Here is a 25,013-nt window from a genome sequence, read left to right on the forward strand (position 1 = left end):
ATTTGGGACATACTTAATATTAAAAAAAATACTTGTGGTTCAATAGAAATTCAAATTTACCTGGATGTCTTGTATTTTTATTTGCTAAATCTGGCAACTCTTCAGGAATAGTGATAAGCAGCTTCTAAGAGAAGCAGAACAGACGCTTAAATCAGAGCATCTGATTTAGCAAATAAAATCACTCCCGAGATGAGATCACCGCAATTAAGTTATATGATCTTTCACAGTTTTTAGAGAACTTTTATGGACATTATTCATTCAACAGTAAATAGTTTCTGTTTATATTTTATTAAGAACATTTCGATCCTAATGAATTATTTGCCAAAGGTGGCAGAGCTGGTAAGAAAAGGAGTTGAGACCTGAACTCTGATCTCTGAACGTCTGGTTCAGCGCTGTTTCTGTGTAATAGAGATCCTAGAACTTTAGTGCATCAGAATCAACTGGAGGAACTGTTAAAAGACAGACTGATAAATGGGATTTATAGATGATGTAATACAGGATTGTACACCTGAAATCTATGTAACTTTACTAACAATTGTCACCCCAATAAACTTTAATTAAAAAAAAAAAAAAAGACAGACTGTTGGGCCTTCACGCAGTAGTAGGTCTGGGTAGGGCCCAAGAATTTGCATTTCTAACAAGTTTCCAGGTAATGCTGATGCTGCTGGTACTGGGACCACACATTTTGGAAATCATTGCTTGCTACTATGCCAAGGCAGCTCTTTCCTAGCAGGACAGAACCAACAAATATCTATCCTCTTTCCAAGAAGACAAAATCCTAGATGGTATATCAAAGCTAAATGATGACACACTATTTGTAAAGAAAAGTAAACCCTCTTTTCCTTTGACTTGTATAATTTGGATCTTGCAAGTTGAATGCATACACGGGGAAGCACATTAAAATGAACGTGATGGCCTTGTGTTCCACTCTCTGGAATACGCTGATTTCTTTTCATGGGACTAGGGGCTGCTCAAACAAGCTGGAGGTTTTACCAAAGTATGGGAGGTAGAGGTGGGGTTTGAATGTACGAGTGTGTGTCTCTGTATTTGTATGTGTCTGCCACATTTCTGGAGGACAGGCTGCAAGAAACTTAAGGGTCACTAGAGAATTGCTGAGGGGCCTGGAAGTTAGAATCCCGGGTCCCCTCATCTCTAAAATCACGTGTGGAAAAGCAGGCCATGGAACTTGACCCTTTGGATGACAAACCAAAAGATGTTCTTCCTTTATCCAAAGTCAATTACATCCTCCCTCTCTGCTTTCGCCTTGCCTTGTCTCCTTCATACGCCCACAGCAGCCACCTACCAGACAGGAAGATAAAATAGAAATAGAGAGGAGAGGCCAATTTTAAGGCAGTCAAGCGTGGCTGCCAAACCGCAGGTGGGGGTGGGGGCGGGGGGGGGGTGGGGTGGAAGAGAAGAAAGAGAGCTATTTATTCTCTGAATCTCTGAGTGGTAATTTCACTGTCTACATAAAGTGTAGGTGAGAGCATTAAAAACAAACAAATACAATTATACTACAAACATAGTTCACATTCTTGGGGCCTCCATGTGGGAGCCTGAAATGCTTTTGGGGATCTCCAGCACTCCCCAGCCAATCCCAGATCCTTCAGCTGGTAGGTATAGCAATACCAGGACCTCTCACTGCATCTCAGGTGCTTAGCAACTACCTCTTGTCTATCCAAATTGTTTCTTCAACTATGAGATATTGAAGAGTAATCACTTTCATTTGTTAATTTTCAGAAACACTAATGTTGCAGAAAACTATAAAGAATATATAACAACAAGCACTCATAGTCCTACGATCCAGATTTAGCAACTGTTAACATTTGGCTATACCTCTTCCAGGTTTTACTATTTTGTGTTTATGGAATTAAATGACAACTATAGTCAATTATCTTTTTTGAGCCACCTATCCCCTGGCCCATTATTTTTCTCAGGCAACAACTCATGAGGTTTGATTCCTATTCAATTTTTTAAAATTTTACATGCATAAACTTGCATTAGATATAAAACAAGATACAATATTTTGGGGTTTTTTTTTAATATAAATTATTTATATTAAGTGTTTTGTGCTTCTTGCTTTCACTCAACATAAAGTTCTTGAGAACTGACCATTTAATTTAGATGATCACTTTTAACTGTTCATTTTATTTATCCATTTATAAATGGACATTTAGATTCTTTCCAATATTTCTTACTCTTGCAAGCAATGCTGCAATACTCATTCTATTGCATGACATGACTGCACATACATCAGAAATCTGTTGGATATATACACAGACGTGGAATTATTGAGGCCTACGTATTATATCTTGCATTTTACTAGATGCTGTCACTATATCTTGAGAGTGGGTGTATCAAATTCTATTCTCAAAACCAATGGAGGAAAGTGCCATTTCACTCACATTATGACAACTCTTAGTAATGTCAGACTTCTTAGTTTTTGCTAATGGCAGACTACAGCAGAAGATGCTTCATGTATTTAATTCACATTTCCTTGTAACTGATCATGAGTTTTTTCTGATTCAGTTTCTTTCTTGTGAATTGCTTATTCACATCCTTTGCCAATTTTCTATGCTTTTATTTGTCTTTTGTCTACTGATCTGTAGGAATTGTTTTTTAATATATATTCAGAACTTTACATATTATATATAAATATTACAACTATCCTTCCCCATCCATGGCTAGTGTTTATGAGTAACTTATTGCTAATTAGGTAAAACAGCCTAAAGAAGTGATCGCAGACTGTGGATTTGGTATTGTCACATATAATTCCTTAGTAGGCTGAGGGATAAAGAAACTGAGACTCAAAAGCAAAGTTGTAAATGAGGGAACCAATATTTAAAGTCGTGTCTGAAAGCCACAAATTTAGTGCTCATCCCACCACAAACCAACATGCCTGTCATGTGTTCCCTCTTACAGAAACATGGTAAAACCTCATCGCTGTTAAAATGTGCAGATAATTCATGACCTCAGAAACAGTTTGGGATGCTTGTTAACAGCCAGAGATTTTTATTCTGTAAGACTGGGGTAAATCTCAGAAATATGTATTATAAACAGACTCCCCAGGAGACAATGATGTACCAGGTCATGGGCCAGACTTGAAGGATACTCTTGAGAGAGAACTGAGAAACCAAAGTACTTACTGAAGCTGGTGGGGGCCATGGGAGGTCTGGGGTTCCAGCTTCCCATGGAAATATTTGATGTGCCTCTCTCCTGTTAGACTATAAATTCCGTGAGGGCAGGGACTTGCCTCTTCTGTTTTCTCCCAATTACTAGCATAGTGCCTGGCTTAATAAATATTTGTGGAATGAAGAAATGCTCCACATACCACAATCTGGCGATAACTGCCCAAGGCTAGGAAGAGTCTCAGGAAAGCCTGCACTTAGCCTCAGATTCTAAACTTCCCTCTCCTACTGAAAGGGAGACAGGCAACAAAAATTCATCCCACATGCCGAATGCTCTTGATCTTAGTTAATTCATAGTATTAACCCTCTGCCCTGATGGTTGTCACCTGAAAGTACATGTTATGAAAACAAACATTCCTAATTGTGATTGTGTCTATAAAATGACAGTCAATTGATTAGAAAAGGAAAATTATGTAAATTCTTTACTGTTTGAAAATCAAATACCCAGAAGTTTCTTTGGAAGCTGATGCTCAAAGGTACTTGTTAGGATCCCTTCAATATCTTCTCTTTTCATTTTATCCTGGTGCCACAAAGCAAAACAAGTTCCTAAGGCCCCACTTATGACATCTCTGAAGCAACTATGATTCACTGCCCTCTGCTTTTAGTCCTGAGAATTGGGGGCATCCAGTTCAGGCCATCTCTATCTTTAATCAAAATTGTCAGCATTTTCCTTCCTCTCGGCTTTGGTCATACACAGCGGAGATGATCAGTGGATCTTCTCTCCAAAGCAGGCCAGCCAATGACACCTTCAAACTAGGCAAGAATTTACCATGATAGATCTGGGAGTGATGCAATGTTCAGAGATGTTCGACAGGGAAGGAAAAAATGTAAGCTTTTCTGAGAGCTTTGTCACCTCTACCTTTTCTGATTCCTCAAAGGGACAGGTGTCTCTGAATATTCTCAAAAGGTACAATGAGAAGAGGCCCTGAGACGTATATTGGAGCAAGGGGTGTGACAGAACTATGGGCAAATGTGGGAGGTTCTTATTTCTCTTAGGTATTTTTACTTTTAGAAATAACATTACAAATTCTTTAAAAAGTACCAAGATGTTAAAACTCCTTATATGTTTAATCCATTAACATGTGGAGATGTTGCTGGTTTTTAGACAGTGACCAGGAAATTGTCTTCTCTATAGAGTAGGTGATACGGAACCTTTATCTTCTAGCTCCCAAGGAGTGTGGTGAGATTTCAGTGGAGTGAGCTGGGTGTCAACTGGGATAGAACAGAGGTGGGTAGAATATCTTTTCTGGAGGAGGGTCTGAAATTCATTCTATCTACTTCCTCCTGGCCAGCAGCCAAGCTCAACACTCTTCTATGTTGTGAATAAAATCCGTATCTTTAGAGCAATTGCCCCCTCTTAACTTCTTCCCTGGAACAACTAGACTGCAGGTGGATCTCTACAGAATGGTTGTTTTGGCCTTTGTGCACTATGGGTGTATGGGGAAGGGCATTTACAAGCATAATGCATACAGAATATAGGAATTTGTTGGCTGGTTTTATCAACCGACAGACGAGTTTTCATAGCTTGAATGAATTGAATCCAAGGGGTTTTTTTATGTGTGTGTGTGTGTGTTTTTTTTCTTTTTTCTTTTGTCTATAAACTTATATATAGCCTGCTAAAGATATTTTAAGCTATATAATTCTGATGAATTTGCACTTGACTCATAAAAACATTTTTTCCTATGGGCCTAATGTTGTGTGATAATTATTTTCTGATCTTTTTAAAGCTCTTGGTCTTGGAAACAGGAAGTGGGAAAATAAACCAGAAAATCAGAGTTCAAATTTAAGGCAAAATCTAAGTCTCACTAGTTCTGGTACAATGTACTTTCTCATCCCAACATCACAAATAATATCAGTCTTGCAACAGATGTGAAGAAAATAGAGACTACATTTAAAGCAAAATGTCTGGGGGAGAAAAATATCATATCCCAATTGTTTCCTTAACGTTTTACAAATTAGTGTTTGAAAGGAAGCAGTAAGATGGAAGAGTAACCTTGATCTTGTTATAACAGTTTGTTTCATACCCTTCACATCTCAAAAGTTCCTAGCTTCCCAAGCTTCTCTCCCATGGTCCAATCTTTCCCACCTACTATTTGCTTCTTTCCTCTTTCCACAAGCAGGAGGAAGGGAGGCAGTTGGGAGGGAGGGAGGGAGGGAGGGAGGGAGGGAGGGAGGGAGGGAGGGAGGGAGAGAGCGAGCGAGCTTTGCTCTTAACATCTTGTTCCAGTGCTCTAGAAGCCAAGACATGGTGGGAACCCTTCTTGGACCAAAACCTTTACCACAAATTGTAACTTGTTTCTGTGCTTCTAGGATTATTTAATATCTTCCCTCCTCTCTGCTATAAGTCCCATGAGTGCAGGGAACCACATCAGTTTTGTTCACATTTATATTCCCAGAATCTAGCACAGTGCCTAAGACAAAGTAATTACCCAATAATTATGTCAAATGGATGGATGAATGAATAAATGAATGAATGTATGAATGAGCCTAAGAAATCATTGTTCTGTCTCACCTAATCTACAGACATCCTCAGGAGAAATGTATTCATTATTTGGGGCCCAGGAAACTTACTCGTTCAGTCCCACCTGAATTATTGAGTGTGATTGTTCTACATAGGCCATTTCATGCACAAGGTATAATGTTCAATCACAGGCCATCTGCTGTTGTTTCATGAGGCTACCAATTTTTAGAGCTGACACCAAACTTCTACCCACCACAGCTCAGGTTCTGCCATACACACCCATCTACATGGCTGCCCTATAATATACATTTATCAACTCACAGCAGTAATGAGGAAGATGCCATTTTCATTGTGTTTAATGAGAAATGACAGAGTATTTCTTGCATTTTTTTTTTTTTTTAATGTTCTAAATTGATAGTCATTAGTCTTTAAAGTATATCAGTATCACCTGGGAATCTGTTAAGTATTCAGATTCCTGGGTCCCACCCTCACATATTCTAATTTGGAATATCTAGTGTGAGGCCTAGGAAATCTGCCTTTTAAACAAGTTCTCCAATAAGATGCAAGAAGACTGGTCCACACTTTGAGAAACAATGTTTTAAAGACTGTATTGAAAATGTACCACTTTACGTTTTCTTAATGACTTTCATGCAGATAAAATATCTTGAACCAATACTCCTGAGACGTAATTCATTGGAAATAATATGTGACAATATGTGTACTCTTCTGAACTTTTTGGTGGAGTCCTAAAGGAATGACAGGGACAAAGTTCTACAGTAAGCAAATTAGGAGGGAGAGTTACTATTTTGGATCCTTTAAAAAGGTTGAATATAAATATCTTTTGGAACGTCAAGGTTTTAAAGTATTGCCAGTTACAAAAGTTGTTATTTAATTCAACAGAAAGAAGAGATCATTAACAGATCCCCAGAGCTCCAAAGGGGCCATTTCCAGTGGCGAAGGAGATAACTAAACCACAGTGCTGAAGGCTGGTTCACGGTGCTCTGGACGCCTTTGAAGGAGTAATGAGAGTGACTGAGCCTCTCATACCTGGTAGATCAAGCAGAAAAGGGGCAGGTAAGGACCCATAATTTCATGGTCACAAAGGAAGTAAAAGTTCTTACTGTTGACAGATTGTTATCAGTTGTGCCTAAATGGCTTTGAGGGCAGTGAATAAAATCCATATTAACTCTACTCAACTAAAAGGAGGGAATCTCTGAAAAGTCAAAGTGCAGGTCAAATGGATCTGCCTATTAAAAAGCATGAATATGACATAAATAGTAACTGAAATAGCCCCAGTCTACAGGGGCTAAAGCCATTTACTTCCAGACATCTCCTACGCACCTGAGAATAAAATAGCAAGCTACACAATGTAATTCTTCCTCTAATTTAGAACCTGAATTTCATGTCTTTAGAGGTGTGTAAAAGGCCTATGTCAACCTTTAGCTTTCTGCCAAGATAATAATTTAGGCTATCACCAGACACTTGTCTAACCTGTAATTTTTCCTTACTCCATTTTATTTTGTCTCCATGAATATGCAGAGAGCAGTGGTTGCCAGAGCACTGAAGAGCAAGACAAAGAAGCATGCATTTGATGATTCAGGTAGAGGGAAAGAGAGGTGAAAAGTAATACAGGTGCTCAAAGGTGGACAGTCCCTAGCATTAGACTCTACTATCCTCCTTCATTTCATCCCAGGTAATTACAGACCATCTATTATACTTGGTACCAGGAGCAAAGAGCCCCAGAGGGCAATTAGGGGGAGAAGGGACAAGGCTATTAACATAGCTGATGGGAGAATAACAGGGACTGACATGAAGAAGGGCAACAGGAGGCATGTTCATCGAAGGAAAATTCTTAATTGACTTTGTTCTGCTCATTTATTCAGAGAGGGTGGTAAAGGCAGTGTAATCATCTAGTAATACAGTTGTTACTATGTGTATTAAGCAATGGAAAGCCTCCAAAATTCCTTTGGATTCTGTCTCCTCTGTGGTGACTGATTCATTTATTTTACTCATTCAGATAAAAGTATGTATTGAGCACCTATTACATAATTAGGACTTACTCTAGGCATGTGGTATACAATAGAATAAGACCCATTTCCATCCTTGAACAGTTTTAAGTTTATGGGGTAAGACATACCAATAAGTAATTTTATCTCAGTGTGTCTTCCAGTGATGACTTGGGGCTCAGGGAAGGTTTCCCTGAACTGACACTCAAACTGCAATTCCAAGAACAGCAGAAGTTGGGAGGAGATAGGAATCGAGACTAGGCAAGACATTGATAAAGAGATTTCCAGGTAAATGCCTGGCAAAAGTTGGTAAAGTAGAATCAACAAGATGTGGGGAGTGAGGGAGTGGGATGCTTGGAGGCAATTTCTGGAAAAGGAGAAGAAAGATCTGTAGAACAGAGGAACATTTTCACTTCCTTCCCCCACTATTGCTAGATCCAGTAGGATTCATATTCCCTCCTCCTGGCACCTTTAGCTAGTCTAAGTAAGCAGCCAAGCTTTGAAGACTGACTTCTGGTGGTCTCAGATCCATTCCCATGTAGCCAAAGCAACTACAAATGATATTTTCTTAATCTACCTACATACATCAAACTCTAAGTCTCTGTTTCCTTTTGGCCTGTCTTCTTTACTTCCTTCATTTCATACACAATGAACAATGATATCTACAGTATTGCCTTCCCAGACAGATTTAATACTATCTCTAAGTGTTTATATTGTCTAGATTAAACTAACTTTGTAAAAATATATCTCTCCACGTTCTTCTGGTTTCATGTTCAGTTGTGTTTATATTACTTTCAAATTTTAAAAGAGTCTTTTTGATGTTTGTGGGAGTGGCCTATCTGGCAAGCCTGGTCTCCCCACTCGTTGCTGTTGATACGATCTATGCATTAAGTGCACAAATGGCCCGGCCTTTGTGCGGGCACCGAATAAAGCATGTTAAACGGACATATCTCTGCTCTTTAATTTGCTCTGCTTAGGATGGGAGTTTAGAATCACTCACATTTCCCTGCCCGGGTTTTTTAGCATCCCCAGGGAATTAATAAACTTTAGTCTCTACATATCTCATTTGTTATGGTGAGCTGGAACCAGTCTATACCTGCTCACAAGAACTGACTATTACATTTTCAGGAACTTTGTGAGCCAGTGGTTAAATACAGCTGTTATTAAATATTCACTTATATGCACCAACAAATAATGTTTAAAACAAGGGTACTATACACTCAAAACTCACTACTTCCCAATTATTTTACTACATTTTACTATCCTCTATACTCTCAAGTTCATGTACATCTATTGTTTTGAGGTGATGGTAATACTATATAATGGTGTGCTGCTATGCATCTCTTCTGAACTCTGTGTTCAGTGATGTCATGTTGGTAACTTGACAATGGCCATGATGGAGTATTAACACCACAGAATCGGTAGATGTTACAAAGCAGGACTCCTTTTTTTTCCCTTCAGAGATCCAGTTGTCTAGGAGACAGTAGTCTAGTCTAGGACAGGCCCTCTGGTGAAAGTCCCTCTCACCATTATCACTGTCATTACTGGCTGGGTTGCTACTTGCCCTGTACCCTAAAAGAGGATTGGTTGGAATAAAATCATATTCTTCATATTCTCTGAAGATGTATGCATCTATCCTCTCCAAGTTAACAGATTTTTAAGGACAATAAAGCCATAACATGTTACGCCTATCCTTTCTGCCTTTCACAGAACAAGTGACTGTGAGAGCAGAGACTACAGCAGTCTGAGGGCATAAAACCTGCGTGGGCCATCTGCCAACACGCCCATACGCCCTGGTAGCAGATTTGGTTGCATAAGTTCTCCCAGACATTTGAGAAATCAAAAAGTAGATGAACTTGTTTTCTGGCTATGGTAAAAATTATATTAGTATTTCATAGTCAAAATTATGTCTTCTGAGCCTCTGCACTACAAATGGCATGTAAACGGCATCTCTATGCTTAAGCGAACATGCAGAGCTATGTAACAGGAAGGCACAGGGTAAGTAACAACCTAGCCAATAATCAATGGTTCTGGCAAGACTGACTTCCACCAAACAGCCTCAAGACCTCCTGGACCTTCTTTGATTCCTCGAATATCCCTGAGGTACAGGCAAAGGGAAAAAGCAAATATCCAATTGTATGAAGAGGGAAACAGACATACGTGCTTCAACAATTTTCCTAAATTTAGGAATAGATCCAATAAAACAAAGAAGGACCAGAACCCCCAAACTCTGATTCATAGTCTAATACAAAGTATGCTGCCAGATGGTAACGAATGGTGATTCCAAAGCCTCAGCTGTAATTCAAGTGAATTACTCTAATGGATAAATAAACAGTGATCCAAGTCTCCTTCAAATTTTGAGGTTTTTAGGAAAAAGGAAAATCATTAAATAAACAAAGAAAAGACAGGCTTGTGTGTATGAAGCTGTTTGGGCCAGTTACCATAAATTCCAAAGTATAGAAGTCAACATCACAATTAATTATAAAGCAAACTTCTGTGCAGGCTTGAATAATTCTGTGATTTCTGGCTGATTTCAAGGCCTCTTGGAGTGGATCCCATCAAATGAAAATTATACAAAGTCTCCGGTTTACAACTAGCTCTAAGCACTGCATACTAACATATTATGAGTTGATTGACTGGTAAGCAAACTAAACCTTCCAAGTCCTGCCTGATGAACATGAGTGAGGAAGAACTTTCTGGGTGTTTTCATTCATTCCGCAAACAGGATGTATCATCTCTCTATTTGTTCCAACTGGTTATTAATGGTCAAAAGGAAAATATGAGTGGCTCCGCCAAGGCATTAGAAAGAATCAAGTCTCTAAAAATTCGGTCTTGTTCAAGAGAATTTTCTCCTTCTGGTTCTGAAAATTATAAAATAACCTTGCTCCTTCTAAAATGTGTTACACCGCTGTCAAACAGAGACGAAACGCACTTTAGAGTGCATTCCTGGATAGGGTTAACAAGTATGAGGCCCTCCTGTCATTACTGATCAGGATAAGCCTGAATCTGAACCAATCAATGAGGATATTCGTTCCCACTGTGTCTGGATATAGTCTTACAATCATTTCCAGCACTCTCCAGATACCACTAGCAATGAATCTGAATTGGCACTTGAGACAAGCTCATGTATGATCTAACATTTGCATTTTGTTGACAATTAGGGCCAGAGAGGATAAATAACTTGCTTAAAGTCACGAAACTAATTCGTAGCAAAAGCAGTATTTGAAACCAGGTTTCTAGTGCTCTTTCCACTGTGATGTATTACTCGATTTAAACCACAGAGGCTTTGGTCTATGATGCACCTGGAATTCCCACCCATAAGTCTAAGACCCAGTTGATGGGGCAGACTCTTTCTGAAAGGCACCGACAGACATGCAGTAAACAGAGTTGCTTATGAATTACTGCTCAGCAAAAAAAAAACTTTAGTCATTTTCTTTCCACACATGAAATATCAGTGTTTATGTTATAAAAGTCAGTGAAGAAACAAAATATGCCAAAGATAGAGTTCCAGGATTAAGGAACTCTGCAATTACCTTTTAGTTTATTTACTTCAGGAGAGTTATGAATTGAATTATGAATAAGCAAATCATTTTAATCTTAAAGGGCTTCATCTTTGCCTTACACATTGTGGAGACAAAAGTTAGATATACAGGGAATTTGGAAGAAATAATCACAGAGGAGAGACAGAAATGCAGACTAGTAAACAGGGAAATTTGGCTTAGCTTTCCTTGGAAGCACTCTGTTCATTTTGGGGTGGGTCTCATCAGTCAAGTCCAACTCTCTGTGATGCTGAGATTTTTAATCTACAGTGCCATTTTTAATGCTGCTGTGTTAGTAAACACTTTCAGTATTGTTAACAATTCTCAAACAATCATTAGAAACACTTGGCGAGAACTTGCTATTTCTGCTTCCCCCTCTCTGTGCTTTTCAGCTGTTTTAGGTTTGAAGACATTCAGATGTTGATGAACGTGTCCAGCAAACCAAGAGCCATCATTTGTAGATATTATCACAAAGGGCTTGCAACTATCAGATACACGCAACTATGAGGTTGGGACAGAGAAATGCAGTCAGTATCACAGGCACAGCACTTTCTGCTGTCTCAGAGAGGACGCCTAATGTAACAGCTGCCCACACAACAGGAATAATACCCTGTACACTGACCTGTTTTCTGCCTCCACGCTGGGCAATAGGCGTCTTTTGGTTGTGTCACTTTGATCTGAAATTTGCATACGTTGGTCAGTATGACTCAGGAATTTCCTATTTGCAAAATCTAGTTAAAATTCAAATATTTTAGAGAAAGAAGATTTCAGAAATGTTGGGGTCTCTATATATTCCTCCATTTTAGTGTATCAGCAGATGGTGTGACCCTTCTTTGCCCAAAAGGTGACTTGCAAAATTGCCTCAGTATAAATAAGACTCCAGATAAAAACTATTAATGTAGATAGCGGAATCTCATGACCCCAGAACTTGATCCCATCTACCAGAAGTACAGCATTCAGCTGGTATTTTTGTCAAAGGCGTTCTTGTGAATTTAATATACCAATTACAGTAGTAATATTATTTAGCAGTGCTATTTACAGACTTTGTCCCTTAAAAGAAAAAACCTCATCTCATTCCAGAATATCTTGCTAAAGGAAAAGTCTTAGGTATTTTTTAATTTGATGCCAAATTATACATATTTTCAGCTCAAACAAACGAGGAAACACAGATCAGTGAAGAGAATCCTCAATCAGGAGGCAAAAGATTGAGTTTAACCCTAGTGAATTTCCTGTGTCTTTGAACTTCTACTCCTCCAGCTCTAAAACAGTTAATGGTCTCAGGAGATGTCCTACATGTGAAGAATGGTGAAATCACATTTAAGAATTTTTTTGGGGAAAAAAGAATTTTGGGGAATTACTCTTGCAGCAATGAACACCATTTTGTCTCAGGAAATAATGAGAGAACCAGTGAGGGTGGTCTGCATTTTTCACAGTTAAGATATAAAATATTTATGAGAAATATAGGCAGACACACTATTTTTCCTTTAAGCTTCTCATAAATTCTCTTCTCACAAGATTTTATTTTTTAATTGGTAATGGCCCCATTCCTAGTCTCACCGAGTCCTTCCAGATCAGGTTCCACTCTGAGCACTCTCAGCTCGCCTTTGCTGTTTTGTACTGATATGCTGCTACTAACTCCATAATAATAGAAATTGGGGGAAATCCCACAGACAAAAAGGCCAAAATGAAACCAAAGCAAAGGGGCCTCTACATGTTTGCATCAAGTCTTCAGTCTGAGGCTGGCAACTCACGTATCAGAATCAGTAAGGGGGGTGGGGGGTGGGAGATGAGGGTAAAGGGGATCAAATATATGGTGATGGAAGGAGAACTGACTCTGGGTGGTGAACACACAATGGGATTTATAGATGATGTAATACAGAATTGTACACATGAAATCTATGTAATTTTGCTAACAATTGTCACCCCAATAAATTTAAAAAATAAATTTAAAAAAAAAAAAAAGAATTAGTGGTGAAGCAGAGGTAGTGATTCAGATGGAGGTCAAGAACCCAAAAGAGGAAGAGGGAGAGGCCTAACTTTCAGGTACACAGGATTAGAATAGAGTAGGTTGAGAGCAGACAAGAGAGGGAAGGAGGCCTTAAATACCTGGGTACACCTCAGGTATTTCCACCTACCTTGGCTTTGCAATTGACCTCCTACATTCCCAATCACATATTAGGAATGTGGTCTTGATTTCTGATTGCAACTTCTACTGTGGGACAACCCAGTTCAAAGTTTCCCAAAGCTTTGTATGCTTATCTCTACTGTTACATGGGGCTGATTTTAGGTAATACAGGCATTTTAAACTTTAATTTTAGTTGTCATGGATTTCTTTTCATATATGTTAGAAAACTAGAGCAAAAACCTATAATTTCTTAGATATTATTTCTTATGACAAAGCTATATTTTGAAAACTGCATCAATTTAAAGGAAAAAAATGCTACAAAGTAATTAGAAAAGTGATAGATAGGTAAGGAAAAAAATCATGAACAGTCTTTGAATAACTTAAATTTGGGAAAAGCTGATCTAGTCTGGTTAATGTTAACAAATGTTTGTTTTCTTGCCCCTTTGGCCCCCTAATAGGGGGTGATTTCTTCAAGATCCTAATGCTGTTTTACTCAAGACAGTGTTATGCAGTTAAAAAAAAAGAAGAAAAAAAAGATATGTTAAAAAGTGTGCCAGGGAATGAGTCTAAATTCATTCTTGTGACAAAGCAGAACAAGAGTGTAAATATGTAATGAGGTTTTACAAAGCCTCTTCCCCGACAGCTGCAAATAGTACTGTTTTTGGAGCCGTGTAGGTGCTTGAATTGTAGTAAAGGAACATTCTATTCTGAGCAGTGGAAATGGCAGACACCTGAGAACACATGGCAATAAATGCACCCAAAGTGAACATTTGAGTCACACTGCTTTCCTTCCTGTTCCCGGCCAGCTGCCATCTGCTGTCTGATCAGAAGCCCACCGCTGCAGAACACACCCTCCACTTTATAACCCCCTCATTTTTAGAGTACATCTTCAAATCATGAAAAGTCAGCATTTTAACCATTCCTTCTAAACTCTCACTCTTAGAAGGAGTCTCTCCTAAAATGCTGCATTCATTGGGGGAAAAAAAAAGTTAAAAGGAAAAGAAACATGTTCCAGGTGAATAAAGGTTGAGAAAAAGGGTCCAGGACTTATTGCAAGGAGCATTGCATGCTCATACATTAAAACATTAATGTCAAAGCAGGTTTTAAAATATATATATATATATTTAAAATCTACTTTAATGATTCATTCTATAAATTCATTCCCTCATTTCCTCATTCCAACAGTGAAAATAAACATTATCGCACTCCAAAATGGTTCTTAAAAGGGTGTTGCCTTCTTTTTTTAAAAGCAATGGAATTTATCTAACTTGAGGGACATATCAGTGTAATCCAAAAATATTTCTCACAAGTGTCCCCCGTGCGTGCCAGGCGTTGTGGTATAGTCCAACAAGGCAGTCCACCTTTGCCCCATGAGCTGACAATGCAAGAACCACATAAGGGAAGGGGCTACAGTTGGAGCACTCAGGAAAGAGAAAGACATCCAACCACAAACTTAAGGTAGAGCATGTTTTTAAAACAATGTGGTGGGTCCATAACCCTTCCAACTGTGATAAGATATCACAAAATGTCCCAATCTAGTGTCCTTCCTGATAAGTTCTCTTGTCGCCAGAGAAGTCTCTCAGGAGGCACTCTTAGCCAAAGCAGAGGAACGGCCAAAGGTCTAGGTAACCCGATTCCCAACCAATAAGATTTCTTGTTCTGTGTTTCCAGTGCACTGGTGTCAGTCAGAAATTCCTTGTAGGGTAAACTGACCATGCAGGTGAGAGGCAGTAAAATAAGAGGTAGGAACAGAGCTGCAATAAATGCTTACTAATTATAATTATGTGCAAAGTGCAGCGGTAGGGCTGTGTGCACAGCTTTGTAAAAAGGGGAAGGAGTGGATAAAACATTTATTGTGCAACTACAATGAGTCAAGCGCAATATTAAATACATATAATAATTAAATACATATAATAACTTATTTGATACTGATAACAAATGCATGAGGAAAATAAGGTGCGGAGATGCTAAGTAACTTGCCTAAAGCTATGTGATGAAATCGAGGAGGGGTTGGTGATTGAAGGGTGTGTATCAGATCTCAAGCTTATCTGACTCCCAAGAGGTTTTTGTTTGCTTGTTCTCTGTCTGTTTGTTGGCTTTGTTATTATTTATTGAGAACGTACGATGTATCGGACATTATGCTAAATGCTTACATGGATTATTTCAGTAAATCTTCAGAACAACCCTGTTACGGAGGTGATGTTAATTTTGAAATCTGATAGATCATGCAACTGAGGCACAGGAAAGGTAAGTTACTGAGTTTATACCTACCCAGTAAACCTAGAACTTGAACCAAGGCAGTTTGATTGCAGAACCCAGACTCTACCACAACAGTATATGGCCTCCTCGCATTGCTGTGTCTGACTCCAAAATCTTTTAGGAAAGATACAAGACACACCGAGACTATATCGAACACTGATGCTAAGAACACACACACACACACACACACACACTGGGTGTAAGTTGAGTTATCCTGATGAGAGGTATCATAAGAATTCAGGAGATAGTAAGTGGTTGTGGCATGAAGTGGCTAGGGAATGCCCAGAATCCCACTGCCCCAATTAAAATGAGTTGAAAGTGAAAATCATTTGATTCAATTGACCCTAATATTCAGTCTGATTAGGATGTCTTAATTCAGTGAGTCCTATTATTTTGGATTTGTAGATTAGACAAAGTAGACAAAGAAATATGGGCTGTTAGCTTAGAATTAGCACGTGGTTGTTGTTTTTTATTTTGCTAAATTAAAAACTAATTATTGTCTACTGTAAACATCGTTTTATAAAAAGAAACACCATCTAAATTTAAATTTGTGGAAAACTGCTTCCACTGTAATTATTTTATACTGCTTGTCATGGAATGGTGAAAAGGATGTCAAAGATCACACTGATTTACAATCAGGCATTTGGGAACGATTATTCTAGTCTCAGATAGTAGTGACATTTATTGATCATCTACCATATGTCAGAAGTGTTGTGTACATTATCTCGAATCCTTATAACAATTCTACAAAATAAATATAATTACCCCCATTTAAGAGATTAGAAATTTGAGTTTCAGAGAATTTAATTACCATGACCAGAGTCACCCAGCCCGTAAGGGGCACTATACAAACACAGGTCCTACTAACTTCAAAGTTGATGTTCTTTCTCTTGTATAGGTTGCCAATCAAAAAATTGATTCTGTAGAGACTTACCCCTTAAGCTATCAATGGGTTGATAATTTTCAAGGCATTAGAATATTCTGCATTGTCTTGACTTTATGGTGAAAATTTCAAAAAGAAAAGAAAATGTTAAACATGCAACCCATGAATTGATTACACAGCCTCAAAGCCTTTTCTGAAGCCATGGTATATATACTCAGAAGACCAAGATTCTTTGTTCAGTGATCACCAGTTAGTACCTGGCCATCAGCTATCTTGCCTCTTGCCCAGTAGCTGAGCTACCATTGGACAGAAAAGCCAGCCTGTGACAAGACATGTGGTGTGGGAGATGCACTCTGGATGTCTGGAAACTCTGGAAGCATGTTATGAGACGCAACTGAATGGTTTTAACTCATTGACAAGTTCAAATTTACAATATTCTGTCTATGGACTGTCGAATATTCATGTGGAATGGAAGGGATCTCAGAGTTCCGTCAAGCTCACAACTTTTTACAGAGGACAAACCTGAGAGCCAAAGGGATTCAGTGACAGCCCCAAATCTCCCGGCCAATCAGAGCAGTAACAGGACTAGAATTCCATTCAAGGATTCTTTGCATATTCCCATGCTAGGAACATTGATCTTTGTGGCAGGTAAACTCTAAGGAACTTTTAGGTGCTATAAACAAAAGGAATGTTGTACAAGACAAGCTTCCTGAAGATTGGTAAGGGAACAACTGTTTAAATTACAGTACTCACATTATAGTCTACAACTCCAGAAAGTTACTCTTGGGAAAGAGGGTCCCTTTCAAACGACTAGCATCTGAGGTTAAGTGTATAATATTTAGTCTAGAATATATTTTTTGTATGTGGAGTCATTGGAAACTGACTTTTAAGATGAGAACTCTAATTAATTTAATTATTCTTTTATGATTTAGATTTTTAGGATCTTATTTAATCATTTAACAAGGTCATCATTAAAAAACACAAGTTTTATTTTAAATAGATCTATTTAATGTGTGGAGGCTCTGGTTAATGAAGTTTGGCTAGTAATTGAAGGTGTGCTCACGATAACCTGATTTTCTATATGCTGTCTATTCTTTAAGATGAAAGCACCTACTGCAATGTGTGGCACACAGGTGCATACATGGTTGATTCTCATGTGGGTGGCAGCACTCATCATGCCTGTGTGTATGTGTGTATTTGCTGATAGTGGTGCCCTAAAGGACCTGCACTGTGGCAACCTTATCAATGGCGGTAGGAAAATGGGAACCGGAATTCCCAATGGACATTTCGTTACCTATGCAGGGTTGTCCTAACCTGTTACCTGCAGTAACACGTGTCTCCCCACCCACAGAAGAGCCCTGGTCCTAACTACAGTCACTGTAGAAGGAGCCTGGAAGCAATATTCTCTCACCATCCCCTTTCCTTTTAGGGCGGTGATTCTGCTCTGGAGGGAAAGACCTATTACACTCTTCTAGGCCAGTGCTTCTCAAACTTTCTGAGCATATAAATTCTGTAAGGATCTTGTTAAAAGGTAGGTTCTGATTCTTTAGGTCTGAGATAGGGCCCAAGATTCTGCATTTCTAACAGAATCCCAGGTAAAGCCAAATGCTGCTGGTTCACAGATTACACAATGGGTAGCAAAGATCTAGGGAGCCACTTCAAACACCCAAGGCTACCTCCATTTACAGTGATAGTGAGTTAGAGAAGAAAATTGTTTATAATCAGGAAGCATGAGAATGAGAATAAATACAAATGCAAGAGAAAGAGAGAGAGAGAGGGAGAGGGAAGAAACAAAGGAAAAGTGGGAGTTTTTAGGTCTTTTACATTCTTTGAATTTTCAGTTTTGTATAAGAACACCCACTTTGCATTTTTCTTCCCCCCAGAGTATTTTTCAAGGCCTTATACTTTATTATTTGATTTTTACAACTAAACACATTTTTGAAGGTCTGTATCTAAGTATTTTCCATATAATGTCCAATTATGTAGGATTCTCTCCTAACAACCACAGCCAATAAGACTATCAATGACCACTAACATGAATTCTAGAACCCACTGTGAACATATCTGTGTGTGAGAAAGGGGAAATGCAGTATCATCTATTTTCATCTGGCTTCTAGCAGTAATGGGCAACTGGTGTAACAAAGCTTAGCTTTCATTCATTGTATGTGAACATAGTCTGTGGACGTTTTTAATTTGGTAAACCATCTAGCAAAGTAGAAAGTGCAAAGATTTTCAGCCTAACATTACTGGTTTTCTGTCCTTTGCAGTTTGGGAAAATCACTGATAATCTCTGAGCCTCTGTTTCTGCATCTATAAAATGGGGATGATTATGTCCATCTTCTGGGCTTTAAAAATGAGACAACAAATGAAAGCATCTACTACAGTGTTTAGCAAGGGATAGAGACTCAACAAATAGAAGCTAACATTGCTCTTTTCATTCTGAAAAAGAATATCATCATTTTCTTTTCAAAGTCACATAAACAATGGTGACTTAAAAACTACATTACCATTATGTCTTTATTATTAATTAGTCATTTTAAGATTACATTTAAAACCAGAATAAAACTTAAACACTATAATCCACAGCAAGAACCATTCTGAGCTCTCAGAATCTACCTGTGGAAGGCTGACTACAGAACATCTTAAAACCCATCAAAACAGAATTTTAATTCTAGAAGATTTAGAGGAAATAGAAAAGTTAACATTAGCAATTTTGGCTTTTACAAAGTGTCCTATAATTTAGGGAAAAAGATACGTCTCCCTTTAAGAGTTAAAACTTTAATAATTAAACTCAACCCCAAGTTGAATATATAAGCACTGTGATTATTTAAATATCAATTATTACTGTTAATTGGGTACAAACAATCTTATGTCACTCCATTTAATTCCTGCTCACACTATCTGAACATGACGGCTACTCACTTCACAGAGAATTTCTCTCTCGCAGAAAAGATTGACTTTTAGACCATCTGGATGTCATCAGAAATGAAGATCAGAAAGAATAATTTACTGACTGAACAGACACTGAAACAGCCAGTGTGGTGGATGACAAGAAGCCCATGTTTTTGTTTTTTGAAAAAACATTTTTGTCATTTGGCTTGCATGCATTTCACATTTTGAAATATTTTGGGCCAAGCATTTAAACTGTGAGATTAAATTTCATCATTATGGAGAAAGAAGCGGTCCTAATGGAAGCCATCGCCAAGTCACCCAGACAGCTGACCCTTCTTCTAACCTTGTTGTTAGTCTCAGAAGGAAAACTCGGGTCATAAGATACAAAGAGAATGAGACGGCCCACATGTCAGACTGGGAGGTGATCTTGCCTAATAGATTGGAAACGCTCAGAGTTGAGTTCTGTCTGGCTCTGTTTCTATCCCCATGTCACTTTGGGCAGATTCTATCACCTCCCAGATCTTTCCCAATCTTTTCTGCTATCAAATGTAAGGAGAAACTGTTTTAGATTTTGGATTACTTGCTAGGCAGGGCTGGTTAGAAGTAATCGGAAGTAATTAATGAACCCTTGGCAACTACACATATAACCTGGAGCACAAATTATTTCCACCCAACCTGGCGATGGTAATAGAGAAGGAAGCAGCATTGAGACCAGAGCTGCCAGGGAGGTGTTTAGACAGCAGGGCCCAAGCACCAGTCCCTCTCTGAGCAACTAAAAGCAAAGAATAGAGTCCCAGGTACAAGAAAGCAAAGGCTAATGTCTAATAGAGAACTGCTCCTGTAGGGTTACATTATGTTACACACATTCTGTTATCGAAACCACTCCTTTTGGAGCGAGGTCAAAAGCAGATTGGGGCATGTCTGGGAAATATCAGGCTTTGAGTTTTCCAAGATTTTTTCCTCCCTTCCTCCCCATATTTATGTTGTCGTCTGTGGCTGTCTCAGAACCTCAGCTTCCTTGAAGAGGGAAAAGAAGGAAACCTACACCCAACCATTAGTAAGTAAAACAAACATTCAAGTGCATCTGTACTTAATTAGGTTTTTTCATCAAGATCTTTCAAATGCGAACCCCACTCCCTGAGGCAATTCAAAGACTCTGTAGGAAGGGTTTGATAGGTGAAAATGGGGTCACAATAAGTGATTAAGGTAATCACATGTATAGTAGTATGTTTTCTTTTTAATAATCAGACCATATACATGGCACATGAAAAAAATGAAAGTAATTGGTTATTAAGGTTGTCCTCAACCACGCCTGTCTTATACTTTTGTAGCTCAGAAACTCTGAAAAGGGACCCTCACACTACTGGATTTGTTTGTTTGTTTGCTGTTTGTTTGAATCTTGACAGATAAGACTTACAGAGTTGAGCACATGGCTATGAAATCAAAGCAACTTCTGTTCAAATCCTGATTCAATCACCAAATACATAACAACCCCTGCCACTCTACCGTTCCCCACAAGATGCACAAGTTACTTACTCTTATTAAAATATGAATAATATTGTATCTGCATCAAAGGGTATGACAAAGATTAAGTAAATAAGCTTAGGGCTGACATATAATATATTAAATAAACAGTTAACTCTTATTATTTATCATAATGATTTTTCTTCCTATGACTAAAGTGGGTACAGTTAAATTCTTCTAGAAGGCTGTCAGAAAACAGCATCACTGTTCTAGGATATTTGGGTCATTTCAATATTTTATTATGGATCTTTGTTTAAGAAAATAAGCTCTGACCCACTCCCACTATATAACTAAAGCCCTGTAACAGTGAGCTAGCTAATTCACAGGTTTCTGAACATTGCACACGGTGCTTGATTTCACTATGATAACTGGAATTGCCAAGTCACAAGGCATGCATATCTTATATTTTGAAACATGGTGCTAAACTGCCTTCCAAAAGTTGTATCAGCAACAAACACATGAATTTCTTAATGGAGCACCTACCATGTACCAGGCACCCAGTTGTATCTCATTTAATTCTCGATACGATTATACCAAGTAGATTTTATCTTCATATACCATGTGATGCAAATGAAGCTCAGGTGTGTCAAATAATGTGCTGAAATCATACAGGTAGTAAGTGATAAAGAAGGATTTGAACCAGATCTGAATTTAGATGGACCAGATGCTTTCCAACTACACCACGGAAACATATAACCCAAGAGAAAAATTAATTCAAGGTGTTGAAATATACTCATTATTCTGTCAGATTTATAACTGAATGATGTCTAATCCCTGCATTTGTTTATATATCTATAAAACAAGGAGATTCAACTTAAGTAGTGACTCAGATTGCTTCCAACTCAATGAGTCTGTGTTGCAGGTACTGTTGAGCTCTAGTCCTGATGGACGATGACATGTCTATATGTAAATATTTTAAGATGGTGACTATGTCAGATTTTCTCCATGTTTACTAAGTCCCACACAAGAAAAAAATGGACCCCAGGCAAAAAGAAATTTTTAACGATCATCTAAGATTATCTGATTGTCTCACTGATAAACCCCAGATATATTCATGGATTCTCTGGTCTTAAATACCTCTAGTAACGAAACAGACCATTAGCAGTCCTATGTGCTTTGATTATAAATATACCTGATGCACAAAGTTTAACCAAATGGTCTTTTAAGGTCCTTTTATCATTCGTGCTAGAGATTCAGGCTTTTTCAAGGTTAAGGCTGACAGAGTGACCTTACTGACAAAGGCATGCAAAAATTGTAATTCTCTGTTCCCCAAAGTTAGCATCATATATGCCTGTTGTCAGTTCCTAAACCTGTATTGAGTATGTGGGCACTAGGCCAAAAGTTTTCTGACATTGGGTTTTTGGTAAAGATGTAGTTCCCTAGGTCTCATCCTCCAGAGATTTTAATTCCCAGGTTTGTGATGGGAGCGGGAATCTGCACTTGTAGTTAAAACCCCAGGTGATTCTAAATGAAATAGTTCTTATTCTCTGGTCTGAGGAACTATCACAGTGCTCAGCTGATATAACAGAAGAGAAAGAGACATCATCTCTGAGCTTGCAGATAGCCTTGTTGCAGATGCTGAATGCATGGAGAAGAAAAGTAGTCAACTTAAAAAAGGTCGGCTGGAAAAGGAGCTCCTTCGAGGTGTATTAGCTGTTGTATTTTATTACTGAGACATCAAAGACCATATACATTGTATTTTGTTGTTATTTAACTTACATTATGAAGTGAATTCCTATTTATTGTTAACAAAATAAATTTTAAAAATGGTCAAAATAAGTATCAGCATACTTCACTCTCTTTAGTTTCACAAACGACACTGACAATTTCCTTCACTGTTTTAAAATATCATTTCAACATTTCTGAAGAGACAAAAATTTGTCCACTTTTTCCTATAGAGTTATTAACATCCTAATCCTACCCTATAGAAATATATGACTCAATCAGTCTATAATGTTTACTGAGCACTCAGCAACAGTGACACTTATGTAAACAAAGCAGACAGAATCCCTACTCTCGTACAGCTTATAGACTAGAGGGAAAGGAAGCATTAAATGCAAATTCTAAGGATGACCAATATTATAAATACAAGTAGAAGGTGCTATGGAAGTATACAGTGGAGGGACTTAACAATTTAATGCCTGAATCAGGCAGTGTTTTCCTGAAGAAATACACTAAATCTGAGACCTGAAGAATTAGTAGGAGTTTGCTGGCAAAAGAGAGGGTACAGAGAAAAGCATATGAAGGAAGGATGCATGACAATTAAGGATGAGAAAGAAGGTCTGTGTGGCTGTAGCATTAAATCTCTACAGCAGGGCAGGAAAGGAGAAAAGGGCCAATTTTTAGGTTAAGAATTATGGACTTGAAGTCGAATGCTTGACATCATAAAAATGGCAGCGTGAGGTGACCCCTCTTGAAATCTCCCCTGGAATTTACAACAAATTGAACAATTATAATTTCACAAAGGACTACCTGCACTGCAAACAGGCAAGACTAAGGGGCACACTACTGAAATCATCTAAAGGTGGGCAAATTATGCGAGCGGGGGAAGAGGGAAGGGAGAAATGCAGACACGGGGACGTGGGGGTGCAGGACACAGACCTAGGTCAGTGCTGTGAGCTCACTGCATTCCGGAACTACCACAGCTGCGGGAGAGGGAAGAACTCGGACTGCTAGGGCTCCGCCAGGGCTCCACAGGGCTGAGGGGACAGCATATAACACGGCTGAACCCAACGCTCACGGCAGAGACATTGGAGAAAAGACTGAGGGAAGAAGGCTGAAAACGGTGGTTTAAGCTCTCACTGCCAATCAGAGAATGGAAGCCGTAGTTACTGAGACTAGCCGCCCCCTTTTGACCCTCCCAGAGCTCGCCCTGCCCCCACCTGCCCAGTGCTAGAAGCAGAACAGTAGCGGTGTCAGATCAAAAGAACAGAATATTTGCAATTCTGAGAACTATGGTCCACAGACACAGATTCACAGCCCAACTAGTTCCGGCAAAGGGGAGGGAGCCATGAGAGCAGAAATGGCTGTGGTGGTGGTCACCGCCATTGCTCTGGGCCACCTCTGACAACCCACCATGACCCTGTCCCCACATATCTGGGCGGATCCCTGAAGGGGTAAACAGAGCTGCTGAAACACATGGGCTCTGAATCTGGTGCAGAAAGAGCTGTGGAACTTTAGAAGCTCTCCACATCCCCCTATGAGACGGCGCCCTATGACCCAGGTGAACTGTTCACAGAGGAGAAGCCCGCCTTCCAGGGAATCCCCCCATTTTGTGAGAAGCTGGAATAATGCAGAGAAAATATAACACTACAGTGTGAGACATAATAAAAGGCTGCAGTTGGAGAAAAAATAAAACATTCTACCAATACCTACTGGAAAACAAAAGAAAGACCTCTTTCTATCAACCTGTTGCAGAAGCCACTCCTATAGATGTCTAGGAAGAGAAATAATAAATCAATAATTGCCATGAATAACCAAGGTAACAAGACAGCTCAGGAAGAAAATGAAAAGTCTCCAGAAAATGAACTTAAAGACACAGAAATATGTGACTTAAATGACAGAGAATTCAAGATTGCTGTTCTTAAAAAACTCAACGAGATGCAAGAAAGCACAGACAGGCAGTTTAATGAACTCAGAAACAATCAAAGAACAAAATGAACATTTTATCAAAGAGATTGAAATTTTAAAAAAGAACCAACTAGAATTTCTGGACATTAGGAAGTCAATAAAAGAAATGAAGAATGAAATAGCCAGCTTAGGTAGTAGAATTTACCACATGGAGGAAAGAATCAGTGTCATCGAAGATAGAAATCTGGAAATGACACAGATGGAAGAAGAAAGAGACTTGAGACTTAAAAGAAATGAAAGAACTCTACAAGAACTTTCTGACTCTATCAGAAAAAGCAATATAAGAATAATGGGCATACCAGAAGGAGAAGAAAGAGAGAAGGAAACAGAGAGTATATTCAAACAAATAGTCGCTGAGAACTTCCCAAACTTGTGGAAAGAACTGGATCCTCGAATCCAAGAAGCAAATAGAACACCTAATTACTTCAACCCCAACAGGCCTTCTCCAAGGCACATTGTATTGAAGCTGTCTAAAATCAACGACAGAGAAAGAATCCTCAAGGCAG

The 25,013-nt window shown here is 38.7% G+C and overlaps 1 protein-coding gene and 1 long non-coding RNA gene across 4 annotated transcripts in view; one reads left to right on the forward strand and one right to left on the reverse strand.

Moving 5' to 3' along the window:
* RASGEF1B (RasGEF domain family member 1B) overlaps positions 1–25,013 on the reverse strand; it is a 533,671-nt gene that overhangs the window by 183,800 nt on the left and 324,858 nt on the right. The gene's annotated exons all lie outside the window — the stretch shown is intronic.
* On the forward strand, positions 14,676–20,856 carry LOC109439863 (uncharacterized). Its single transcript, XR_002136563.2, has 4 exons — positions 14,676–14,777; positions 15,487–15,566; positions 20,359–20,410; positions 20,760–20,856. It is a non-coding gene; the product is annotated as an uncharacterized LOC109439863 (long non-coding RNA).

Source organism: Rhinolophus sinicus, chromosome 1 (genome assembly GCF_057876585.1).
Source record: "Rhinolophus sinicus isolate RSI-liver-muscle chromosome 1, RSI-T2T, whole genome shotgun sequence".
NCBI classification, from domain to species: domain Eukaryota; kingdom Metazoa; phylum Chordata; class Mammalia; order Chiroptera; family Rhinolophidae; genus Rhinolophus; species Rhinolophus sinicus.